Genomic DNA, 12,152 nt, shown 5'->3' with positions numbered 1-12,152 from the left:
TATATTTTGTTTGTATATACATATTACTTTCTGTTGTTTTCTGCTTAGAGCATGCTTTTGATATACTATATAGCTCTGCATTTTCATGTCTACTTCTTAATTAAAATTTTGTTTTTATTATTGGTACTTGTTCCAGGTCTGGGAAAGCTAGTCTCCGGGCTTCTTTATACCTGGCACCCAGCAGTAATGCAAGCTGTTATTGCAGTGTGTCAGATTCACAGGTAGAAGGTAATGGAGCTTTGTGACTCAGTTTCATTTCAGGCCCCATAAAACTCTCCTTATCCATAGGAAGCCAGAATTTTACAGGAAGTTTTAGCCCCTACTGTTTAATCTTTTCGCCATCCGTTTATTGAAGTGAAACCCTACAGAGAGCCATGGACACAATGGAAGAACATTCGTAATATAAACTTCACATTTTTCTTTCCAGACTTTATGTTTAGAAACAGACAAATTGATTGTTCCAGGGTCTCTCTCATATATGCTTACACAATACTAAAGCTAGATAGCAATTTTAACAGTATTAGTTGATAAAACAAAACCACTTCTTTAGTTTACTTGTTCTTCCCTCTTTTGTTCTCCAGCATTTTGGTTTATCATCCGATTTAAGTTATTGCACTTCTGTTCTATTCAGTTTATCCTACTGACCTGTTAGTTAAGCATCATTTTTTTCACTTATTTGTGCTGCCATAGCTTTAATAGTTCATCCATCATATAACATTTGGCCTGATTGTTTTACCTTCTTATAATGCTCTCTCACCAAAGCTGTGGTGGTGCATCGGTTAGCATTGTTGCCTCACAGCAAGAGGTTCTCCTGTTTGATTCTCGGCTGGAGCGCTTTCTCTGTGGAGTCTGCATGTCCTCCCCGCGGTCGAGTGATGTTAAAGACATACAGGTAGGTGCGAGTGAATGGGCATGCCTTCGTTGAAGGTTGGGCATCGGGCTGGCAACTCGGCACCGTAAAAATCCACTGCCAATCATGAGTGGACCGGAGTTCCGCTGTGGCGACCCTTAACCGGGAAAAGCCGAAAGTCTTTCTAATGCTCTCTCACCAAAACTCTGCTCTCCTAGTATGATAACACTCCAGCTCATTCATTGTGATTGTAGATCTCATGTCCTACTTCTGCAGATCATCTAGTGTTTATTGTTTCTTTATGGCATTATTACACATTCTAAAATGCATAATGTATCTTTCACATGTGCATGACATTTGTTTATTTGATTTTTCAGTTTCCCTGTATCCTTTGAAGTTCTTTGGTGATATATCCCTGTTCTTGAGCCCTGATTCTGATATAACTGCCTCCTGCATATGCTGCCACTGTCTTGTTTTTCTGCTTTCCGTGGCTGTCTTGTAAAAGAAACATCCCTATTCCAATTACACCACCCAGCAACCAAATGTAAATAATTAAGTACTTCATTCTTAACAATTGTTATATTGTAGCTTGTTTAATGATTGGCACTATCATGTAAAGGTCAAACAAAAGAGCTCTGCATGGGCTGTATATGGAAGAACAGAGTTTGATTCTTACAGCGTGCGTCTGCTTTTATATTATTCACAATGTTGGGACCCAAGTTATAGAACAGTGTTTCCTACAACCCAAGAAATATTTTTTTCAGATCTTTGATCATGCTTGTTAATGCTTGCTACATGTACCATACTAGTGTAGTCCCATATGACAACTCATTTGCTTAAACTCATATTTTTTTTTTCTTTTTGCTCTATTCTTTCATTAAATAGTGTGCTTGTCTTTCTCATGAATACCTGTTATAGGCTTGTCTTCATTTGAATTTTATGTATTGTACGCTAATTTGTGCAACTTGTTCTGTGTCTGCTTATCAAGATGATAAGGGGACACTATTTATTGGGGTACCTACTTTCTTGTAAAACACTATAATATATTTAATGTAGACCGTGAAGTCATATTCTGTTTAGCCATTTTATGTAATTTGCATAACCCATAGAAGCCATTAACGATTTTAGAACAGCAAATCAAAAATCCTATTATTTCTTGGAGCACAAAGACACCCAACCCATTGCCTCAGGACTCAGCACTTGAGATTGTAAACCTGTTTGGCAAACACTTCAGCTCTCCTCCAAACCCAAGAATCAGTAGGGCTCTGTAAATTTCTTGTCCTTCAGCTTTGACTTCTGTTCTGCACCTATGGTGAGATCCAGCTGAAAATTTGCTAGTTTCAGAGTTAGAAGACTACATTAAAAACAGAGAAAATGATTGTGTCAATGTACCTTTCACACTTATTTACAGCCAGCAAATATGCAAGTCATCAGAACAATATTTGTTGATAGAACATTGACTAGAAAAGTTCAGAGTACATCTGGCTAGCCATTGTAATCGTGGCAGTAGCCATTTGCTGTTCTCTGTGACACATTCCTGCATCTTAGCCTTAAAACCTGTGAGATTTGTGCTACTTACTTTTTTGTAATACCAGGACAATATATTCAATGTAGACAGTGTATTTATTTTCTGTTTAGCAGGTTTTCTCTAATTTTTATAACCTACTGTAAATACCATTGCTACAGGTATATCCTTAGGTCTAACAGTCAACCCACTACATATCTCAAGTTTTCCTCAGATATGATAGCATATCCTATCAGAGCTCTCAAAAGTCACGCAGTTCAAGAAAATTATTTCTTCTTACTAGGGAATAGTACCTTTGCTGTGCTATTATATGAAGGAGGGCCAGCCTGCAGCTGTAATTATCACCATCCCATTACCTTGTTATCTCTTTAACAAAAGTACTGGCAACATGTATACATGCACACCTTTTAAAGCATGTCACTGATAAAGGGACTCTGTCCAGTTCTCGTCACAGATTTCAGATAGGGCACCATAAAACATCAACAGCAAACAGGTGCACTATTTCTGTATATGTCAAAAGCATCTGAACTACATATTATACTCTGCTGTTTTGTATATTTTCAAAATATGTGCCTTCTGATGTACAGGACTCGTATGGTTAACAGGGATAATGTAATCTCCTCACCACAAGTTTTTGCTGGTCTCCCCCAGAGTTCTCTTCCATGTCCCCTGTTATTTGCTGTCTGCTAGTGATATGCTCACTATGGTAATGCCAAAACCATCCAGTACACACCAGATATTTTACTATGCCCAAACCTTAATGGATGTGATTTAAAAAAAAAATCTAATTTCAAATTATTTGAATCAAATACAGGCTCCCTTAATAACCAGAGGACCTCTGTTGAACACATCAAAGACCAAGTTCATTTTTGATAAATCTGAATGTTCTTAACTCCAAATCCAGTTGAAGGCTGAGAATGTACAAAGTAGTCACTTTCGTCAAACTCTTAGGGGTGATACTTTGGATAGGAACTATGGATTTGGTTGTCGTTTCAAAGCATCATCCTAGGAAAAAGTGGACATGTTGTACCATGTATTTTACCACAGCTGTCACTACTTTGACCATCCTTCTCCCAAGTGATCTCTAGGCCTCTGGTGTATTTCCTAGTATCCAGTACATTGTTCTAACTCTGGTAGAATCATACTACAGCAAGACTAGCTAGTTGGGAGCTAGATAGTTGGCTAGATCTGATCACTGTATTTCACTAACAAGCAGTCAGTGGCTGGAATTCACTCATTACATCTGTGTGCTATTATTAAGACTGGGTCACTCACGCAAATTTCAAGATGTTAATTGATTGGTTCATTTATACACCTGCATGTAATCTCATATCATTCAAGTAATTTTTGGCCCAAGCAATCCCTTCTCATAATCATTTTTGGTAATTTCCTGTTCCCACTGGTAATCTCAAAATCAGGCATCAGTTGCTCTCTCTCAGTATGATAAATCACTAAGAAAAGCTTGCTCTGCCACCTTTCCTGTAGCTGTAAATATGACTGACACATCTTGTAGGATATCAATACTTCCAAATTATGTCTTTTCTCATTTTCTTTCATCGGGAACCCCTCTAACTCAGCATATTTTCTTTTCCACCATATTATTTAAACAGTCTATTATATTATCGCCATAAATTTAAGCAATATCTTAGTCTCAAAAATACCCCCTCACATTAACTTGTGTAACTTAATGGTCTTGATCAGACATTTCATTTTACTAAGTATTTTTCTTCACAACCTCAGTCTACCCTTATTCCTCAGATGTGATATTACACTTCTTTCTCTCTCCATCCAGAGCTTAACCCTCAGTACATCTGTATGGTTTCGGAGCAACTCACTGAGGCTTCATTTATAGAATGTCTGAATCATTGTGTGTGTTCCCTACCTAAATGTGACATGCCAGTTTTGTTTTTGCAGAGTCCTGATCAGGCTTTGTGTAGGGTTTACCCACCACCCTAATACAAATATCCTCCAGGGTAACACCACTTGTGAGGAAGTGGGGTAAGGTCAGTGAATGAGTTATTCAATTATTGGTCCTCATTTTGTAGGACCATAGTTATTTGTTTCATTCAAAGAGAATATTGTAGTTACTTGTTTTTGACAAATTTGTTTATCTCTGTCTGTTTGATATGTCATTTTTTGTATATTTGTATTGGATTTTTTTCCCTCTGGTCCCTGCTGAAAGCGGTCATGCTGTGCCAGATTTCCTATTCAACAAACTTAAATAAACAAATAAATAGTACATTGCAGGGGAAGTAGTACCACCCACAATCATGGAAGTGGCATTGGGTTTGATCATATCTAATAATCTAAAGCAGTGATGTGCAAGCATTTTGAAACAGCAACAAGCACAGCAGGTATTTGGGGGGGGGGGGTAAGAGCCATTTTGAAGTATTTTGTGCTGTTTTAGAGAAAGTAATGACAAACAGGACAGAGCACAGCTCTCAATCACTTTTCTTCAGAACTGGGACAATGCCATAAATAGTCTGCAACAAAAGTCCCAAATCAAATTTGAATTTTAGTAGTACTGACTTAAAATAGAGGACTTGAATTAACACTCATTTTCTAAAATGTAAGAAATATGTTGCTGTAATAAATGTCATTTTCTTTCAGCAATATATGCATGTGTGTGTGTGTTTATATATATATATATATATATATATATATATATATATATATATATATATATAAACAAGTCATCAAGGTTGCCATGCATACAAAAAATGTTTATTAAATGCAAACACCAATGTATTGGCTTCAAAGAGTCTTCAAAGGAGAAAAAAGAGGTTAACAATTGCACTGTATAAATAGTGTAACAGTAACAGAGTAATAAAATCAATCTACAGTAATTAACTAATTACAACTTTCTACTTTATTTGTTTAACTTTTTTGGGAGATAGTATCTCAGTATAAGATAAAGAAGTGACTTTATCATTTATTTATTTAAAACATTCTTAATCTCTGCTACATTATAGCCATGTTCTTCAATCTAAATAAGGTTCCTGACTGTAAATTATTATAAGCTGTTTAATCATAGTCTTACCTCTGGATACTGTGGTCCCACCATTAGCTTGACAAGCCTTATCTGCAAAGCCATGGAGAGGATCATAATGGACCTCATAAATAAAGACATAGGGAATTTGCAGACTTTGGATCCATCCCAGTTTGGCTTTGTCAAAGGCAGATCATGCCAGTCACCAAAGCCATTGATAAGGCAGTCCATACAGCCTACCTCGATCTGGCGGCGCCTTCGACGATACAATACCCTCGGGGTATCATTGAAAAACTCATCAGCTTAAATGTTAGCCCATACATCACAAGATGGATGTCAGACTCAAAGCCTGTCAGTACAAGCAAACACAGGAGGGTTATGGCTGACAAAGTTTGCAGATGACTGCAAACTACACAGATATCCTTCAGAAGGGTCTCACAGAAACGGATAACTGGTGCCAGAGCCATGGCCTAAAGTTAAATGCCAAAAATGTAGCTACCAAATAGGTGGCAATCCACTGAGCATAGAAGGGGACCCAGGTTGATAGTAGTCTGTCATTCGACACCCATGTAGCTAAAGTAGTTAGGAAGACCTTCTACATTGCCCACCTTATCATGAAGGGATTCTCATCTAGATCAAGGGAGGTCATAGTCTCCCTATACTCATCACTCATCAGACCAATGATTGAGTACAATGCCCCATTCGAATGTATCTGACCCGACACTTGCAGCAGCTGGAGAGGCCACAAAAGTTCCTCACCAAAAGGATAAAGGGTCTCAAACATCTGTCCTATGCTGCCCGACTGAAAGAACTCCAGCTCTATTCAGTCGCTTACCGCTTGCTCAGAGGTGACTGCCTAACAACACACAAGGCATCAAAAACCCAGATTTGATGAATACTGGCCTTGTTCAAGAGAAATCTTGACCAATGGATGGGAGATGTCACTGCTCAACAGAGGCACAGCAAAATAATGGGTATAGTTCCCCATACTAAAGGGGTGCGCGTAAGCAAAACTATGATAGCCTAGTATGAACCTATGAACCTATGAACATATAAGCTTAATTTTAAATTGTCAAAAAATGTTGGTCCAAAGGAATGATCAAATGTTTATTCATAATGTTATATGATATTATCGTTTAGTCTAGTAGTAAAGCATCGTTGTGTTTTGCAAAAATAGGTAAGACCACATCTACAGATTATTACCTAAATATTGGTTGCATGATATATTGCATTAACAATCATCTACTCATAAACATACTCAGATCCTTTTCTCTAGATAAGCTGGCTATACAATGGTTCCAGTCTTACTTAAATAATAGACAGCAGGTTGTACTATGGGAAAACTTATCTACCCACCTCCCCATTACCCTTGGTGTTCCACAAGGTTCCATATTAGGACCTCTCCTATTTTCTATTTTTATTAATGACCTGCATTCAGTCATTCCACAAGCTACCTGTGTTCTATATGCAGACGATTCCATATTAATATGCACAGCCACTTCCCCCCTCTGATCTACAGACTGTAACCTAAAATGTGTTTTAACATAGTTGAAAATTGGCTTCTTAACCGTCACCTCATATACTGAATCCTAAGAAAACAAAACTATTACTATTCTCTCCAACCTGTAGATCCTCCCCACTTACCTTTACTGTGAAATCAAACAATGACACCATCATGTCAAACTACTAGGGGTATTAACTGATAACAACCTTAAGTTTGATGTACGTATTAACAATACTATAAAAACAGTCAACAAAAAACTTGGCTCGCTATATAGGATTATTCCCTTCCTTACCCAGTCAGCTAGGACTACTATTGCCCACACCCACTTACTTTCTATTCTCCTTTACACCTCCCCCATATTTACAAACTTAAGTAAAAATGACCTCAACAAATTGGCAAACTCCTATAATAACATTGCCAGATTTGCCACTGGAGCTGCATACAGAACCCACCACTGTCATAACTTGGTTCAATTAGGATGATTAGAATTGCCTAACCAACTCCAATACAACCAAATCATAATTGCACATTAGATTCTGTATCAGCCTGACAACACTCTCATACTTAATAACATTATCACCCCATACAATAACCTTAAGACCCTCCGCTCATCCAACAGACCACTAGTACAAAATAGTTAAAACCAACAACACAGCTGGTGACTTCTTGTTCTCTAACTCCGTTGGCAAAACCTGGAACTCACTGCCTATTTCTCTTACTTTGGTTTCCTCAATAATGCTATTCAAAAACAAACTGAAACAATACCTCAGTACACGTTGGTTATGTCCCTGTACTTACCCTGACTAACTCCTTCCGTTATCTCTAGGTCAAATGATACTCTTTACTGTACTAAGTATGTATGTCACTGTTATCCCATGAATAGAGTTTGCAATAACATGTCAGACTTACGTCATTGTATATGATTTACCTGTTGCATTATTCAAATGAATTCTGTATATGTATCTTTCATGTATAAATGTAAAGAAAAGCAATGACCTGTTATGTACATTCATGTATAACTGTAATGAAATGTAATTAGCTATCATGTCTTTGGGTGGAGCTTTTCTCCCCGGGCCTCTGCTGAAAATGGACATATATCCAGTTGGACTAGCCCAGTCAACAAATGTAAAATAAATAAATAAATAAAACAACATTTTTTTCTTTATTACTATAAATAAGTGCAAATTAAATTTTGTAAGGGGTAATTGAATATCTTATTACCAAGAGTTTGTAATATAGCAATATCCCATGGGTCGGTGCCCACAATCAGTGTGGTTTGGTTACGAGAACAAAGCCTGAGTGGCATTACCCACACCCACCCATGGGTTACTGCTATTATACAATGACATTGTTTAAGAAAAAAGTTACTTACTTTTCTTAAATAATGTCCTTGTGTAACAGCGCTGTGTTCTTCCATGTTTTTCCCCAGTATCACTGGGCTTTCTTGATCTACTGCACATTCCCATGCTTACACAGTACATCTGTGTTGTGGAAAGGAAGTAGCGGTAAAAGGAAGATCTCCATTGCTTTTTTTTTTTTTTTTTTAAATAAAAAAATACTGAAATCCAGAGACTTCAAACGTATGACAGAAAAGGGACAGAGAAAATATAAGGATAATCAGGTACATTTCTCTAGTTTTGTATAACAAACCTGATTGTCCTTGTATTTTCTCTGTCCCATCTCTCTCATTCTTTTGAAGTCTCTGGATTCCTAAGTTTTTTTTTTTTTTTTAAATTAAAGAAAACTAGAATTTCTGTGGCATATATTAATAGAAGAAAGTCTGGGCGAACGGACGTTTTTCTAGTGGTATATGCATGATTTACAATGCTCATTGGGCTGACTAGTCAGTGTGCTCATTTTTGAATGTTAATGGCCAGTCATTGTATTATTAGAAATATTATGTGGATGTTCAGTGGACTCTAATCCACCATCTTTTTTTTTCTTATAAAGAATCATTTGGAGCTAAAGGCAGAGCAAACTCTTGAGCCAAACTCAGGGACACCTCTGGCAGTTTGTGACAGTTGAGGGGCATGAAGATATATTTTAAAGGAGGGAAAAGAAATGGTGACTATGCAGCATACACTAGCTAAAGAACAGAGGTGGAAGGAACACAATGTAAATACTCCTAAGTATAACATAAAAAAAAGAAAGTCAAATAAACACAAATGGGGATGTAAAGGGAGAGAGTGGACAATTCACACGTATCATAAGGAAGTAAAGGGAGAGAGTGGACAATTCACACGTATCATAAGGAAGTATTTTTCAATACAGCACATTGTGCATTTATAAGTCCTGTTTTGATGTTGCAAACAATGAAATAAATCAAGGTTGAAGGAGAGTGTAGTTGTGATCGGTACTGAGATAAAAAAATCTTGATGAAGAAAAGTGGATAGAGTACCCACCCAAAAAATGTTAGAGGCACACTGATAGATGCACATGAGGTTTTGCTGTTAAAGTCATTGCTCACTATGTGCACACGATGACACTGCACTGTGATGGCTTGATTTCCTCCAAGGTCTGAATATCAGCTGAGGTCTGGTATAACAAGTTGGCTACACGGACCTAGAAATTGCAGTGAGGCACTAGGACACCTGATAGCCAGCTGTTTGTGAACCAAACATATTACAAAAAGACATGAAAGTAAAGTACATCGAAGCACATGACAGCTCCTGTCTGGAATGAGTTGTTGTCAGGACATGATTCATGAAGATAATTTCCTCACAACATTGCAGAGATTCTACTCAGTGCAGGATATTTTTTGTCATACTATTCACACAGAGCATGCTCATTTGCAAACAGAGCACTGTAAGAAACGAACTATCGGCCAGGATTTAAAAGACGCACAGCAAAGCAGCCAGAGGTTCCAACATATGTATAAAGAATTCTATCAATGTCTCTATTGCATTGGTGGGGGGGGGGGGTGTATGCAAAATCTAAGCATCAGTGTGCATGGCAATGCAAGCAGTAGATGTACGAGGGAGGGGTTACATGTTTCTATCAAGGGGCAGGGTAGACACAAATGCAAACACTGATAAATGTTTGTGCGTGTGTGCATGTACCCTTAAGTGTGTAAGGAATGGAGGGCATGCCTTCAGCCTGAACTTAATTGCATTGTGGCTATGACATTTTCACGAGAGGAACACAGTTTACTTCAACCAGATCTTTTTCTGAAATAAAATGAAAAGTCAGACTTTTATCTATTAAAATTATTGTTTGGACCATAAACCTGGCATATAACAAATATTTAGCTCAGCAGTCTTATTTTCTTTGTGACAGAATATGGAGAGTGTTGCTTCTGCCTTTTACAGGTTCACAATTTTGGGCAGAGAGACGTCTAAATAGTAAAAAAATAAATAAATAAATAATCATTTTATTGATCCTGCTTTCACAGATACATTAACAGTATGCACCACCGCACAGAAAGTCATTTGAAACAAAATTAAAGGTATGTTTAATTTTGTATGGAAATTGTAGTAAGTGTAATAAGATTGGGACAGGCTAGTAAATAGATAGGGGGTGGGGTCAGTGATGATGTAAACACAGTGGGTGGGACTATTCCAAGAAAAGAACATGCCTGAATTTAAAACGTTGGGATTGTCCCTTTAAATGTATATTCTGTCATGCTCAAATTCATCTGCAGTATAGAACATGCTACTTTTGCATAGATATAACTAAGTCAGCCACTGTACATAATTCTGCAGATAGTAATCTGCATGGATAATGCTGGTTTAAAATTCTTCTCACAATAAGATAACCTTCTGAGTTAGCATGCTGATTTCATAATTTAGATGTACATGAGTAAGACTGACATACATTCCTTATGGTAAACAAAACAGTTCTATATCAGAATATTCAGCTGGACCATAGTGAAAGTTTTGTATTTTGGAACTTCTCCACCTTGATATAGGAATGAAGGATAATAAAACAAAGTCATTCTAATTTTTTTAAAGTCATTGTTGCTGAATAATGCTTATTACTGATGAACAATTATTACTTCTTTTGTTTTTCTGATGAAAAACATATTCTTCTGAGACATGAGTATCCAAAGTAAAAAGAATCACAGAGTTAAGAACATCATAATGCAATCTACTTAAGTTCTTATCCTCCAGTATTGTGTGACACATTATTATGATCTGTCATGAGTCAATGCTTGTACAATAACTGTGATTTAAGTGATAAGGCCTTTGTAGTCACTGATGTGAATAAATTTAATATGGAGCAGCACACGTCAAGGATCAACAGTCACAGAATACCACAGTTTCTGCTGGACCATGAACCATTCCATTAGATACAGCAAATCACATGGTAAGGCCTTGTTTTAGATTTCATCAAATCATGCCCTTGAGTCAGCTGGGTACTTTGTGCAACTTTAGTAACAGCTTAACACAGCATCAGGCTTCCCATTTGCTTGTGTTTTAGCTCTCACTTTCAAATCAGTGGGGTTGCTGCTTTATGGCTCTTTCACTCTTTCACTTCCACCTCATTGATGAGAGTAAACTAACATCAGATTAAAGGTCAGACTTTGGCTAATCCTTCAAAGAGAAGAATATTAAGGGCCCAGATAGTAGGAAATCAGAGTACACCATGGGGTATTGACAGGATGATTCCAATGTATCAGTGTGACGCGTTATAGCTGCCCAGACGGTCGCCGCTGCTTTAACAAGACTGTGTGAAGAGGAAGAGGGTGGATATATGAAGTTCCACATAATTTTCTGTGGAGACGTCTATTGCATTTATCCTGTAGTTTTTACAGGCAGTTGAACTGAATTAAATCAACAATCTTAGGGTACAGCACAGCCTTTTACTTTTTATTTATTTTTTAATGGAAAGGAAAGTGAAGTAGATTTATAAAGCATGTGTTATGAAATGCTTGCCTAAAGGCATTTATGATTTGGGGTTCTAATGGTAGTAGTTTTTGTTCTTTTTATCATCTACAACATAATTAATGTAGTTAAATTATTAACAGTTTTGCTACTGCAGTTATTTCAGATGTCTTTCAGAAAACAACACACTTACTGTGTTTGCTAATACAAAAATTCCAGTAACAATTAAATTGTATTGTTAATGACTTAACGATTGCACTCATTTTTCTCTTATAGAATATCCCCAAACAGACCAGTCCACAGAAAGCTTTTAAGTGAAGACTATAAATGATAGAGGAATGACATATAACATTCTATTTTACTTTTTCTGCATGCACGGTTCTTTAGTTTAAAATATCTTTTAACTGTTAATTTGTGGGTATGCTATAATATTTATCTGTTTATGATGTAGCCATGACAAG

The 12,152-nt window shown here is 36.9% G+C and overlaps 1 protein-coding gene across 11 annotated transcripts in view; it reads left to right on the top strand.

Moving 5' to 3' along the window:
* The window catches only part of PBX3 (PBX homeobox 3), a 472,198-nt gene that overhangs the window by 336,455 nt on the left and 123,591 nt on the right, over positions 1 to 12,152 (top strand). The window lies entirely within an intron of this gene.

This window comes from Protopterus annectens, chromosome 16.part0 (genome assembly GCF_019279795.1).
Source record: "Protopterus annectens isolate FY-2018-M chromosome 16.part0, PAN1.0, whole genome shotgun sequence".
In the NCBI taxonomy this organism is placed as follows: Eukaryota; Metazoa; Chordata; order Ceratodontiformes; family Protopteridae; genus Protopterus; species Protopterus annectens.
This window is presented reverse-complemented; position numbering and strand designations above follow the sequence as displayed.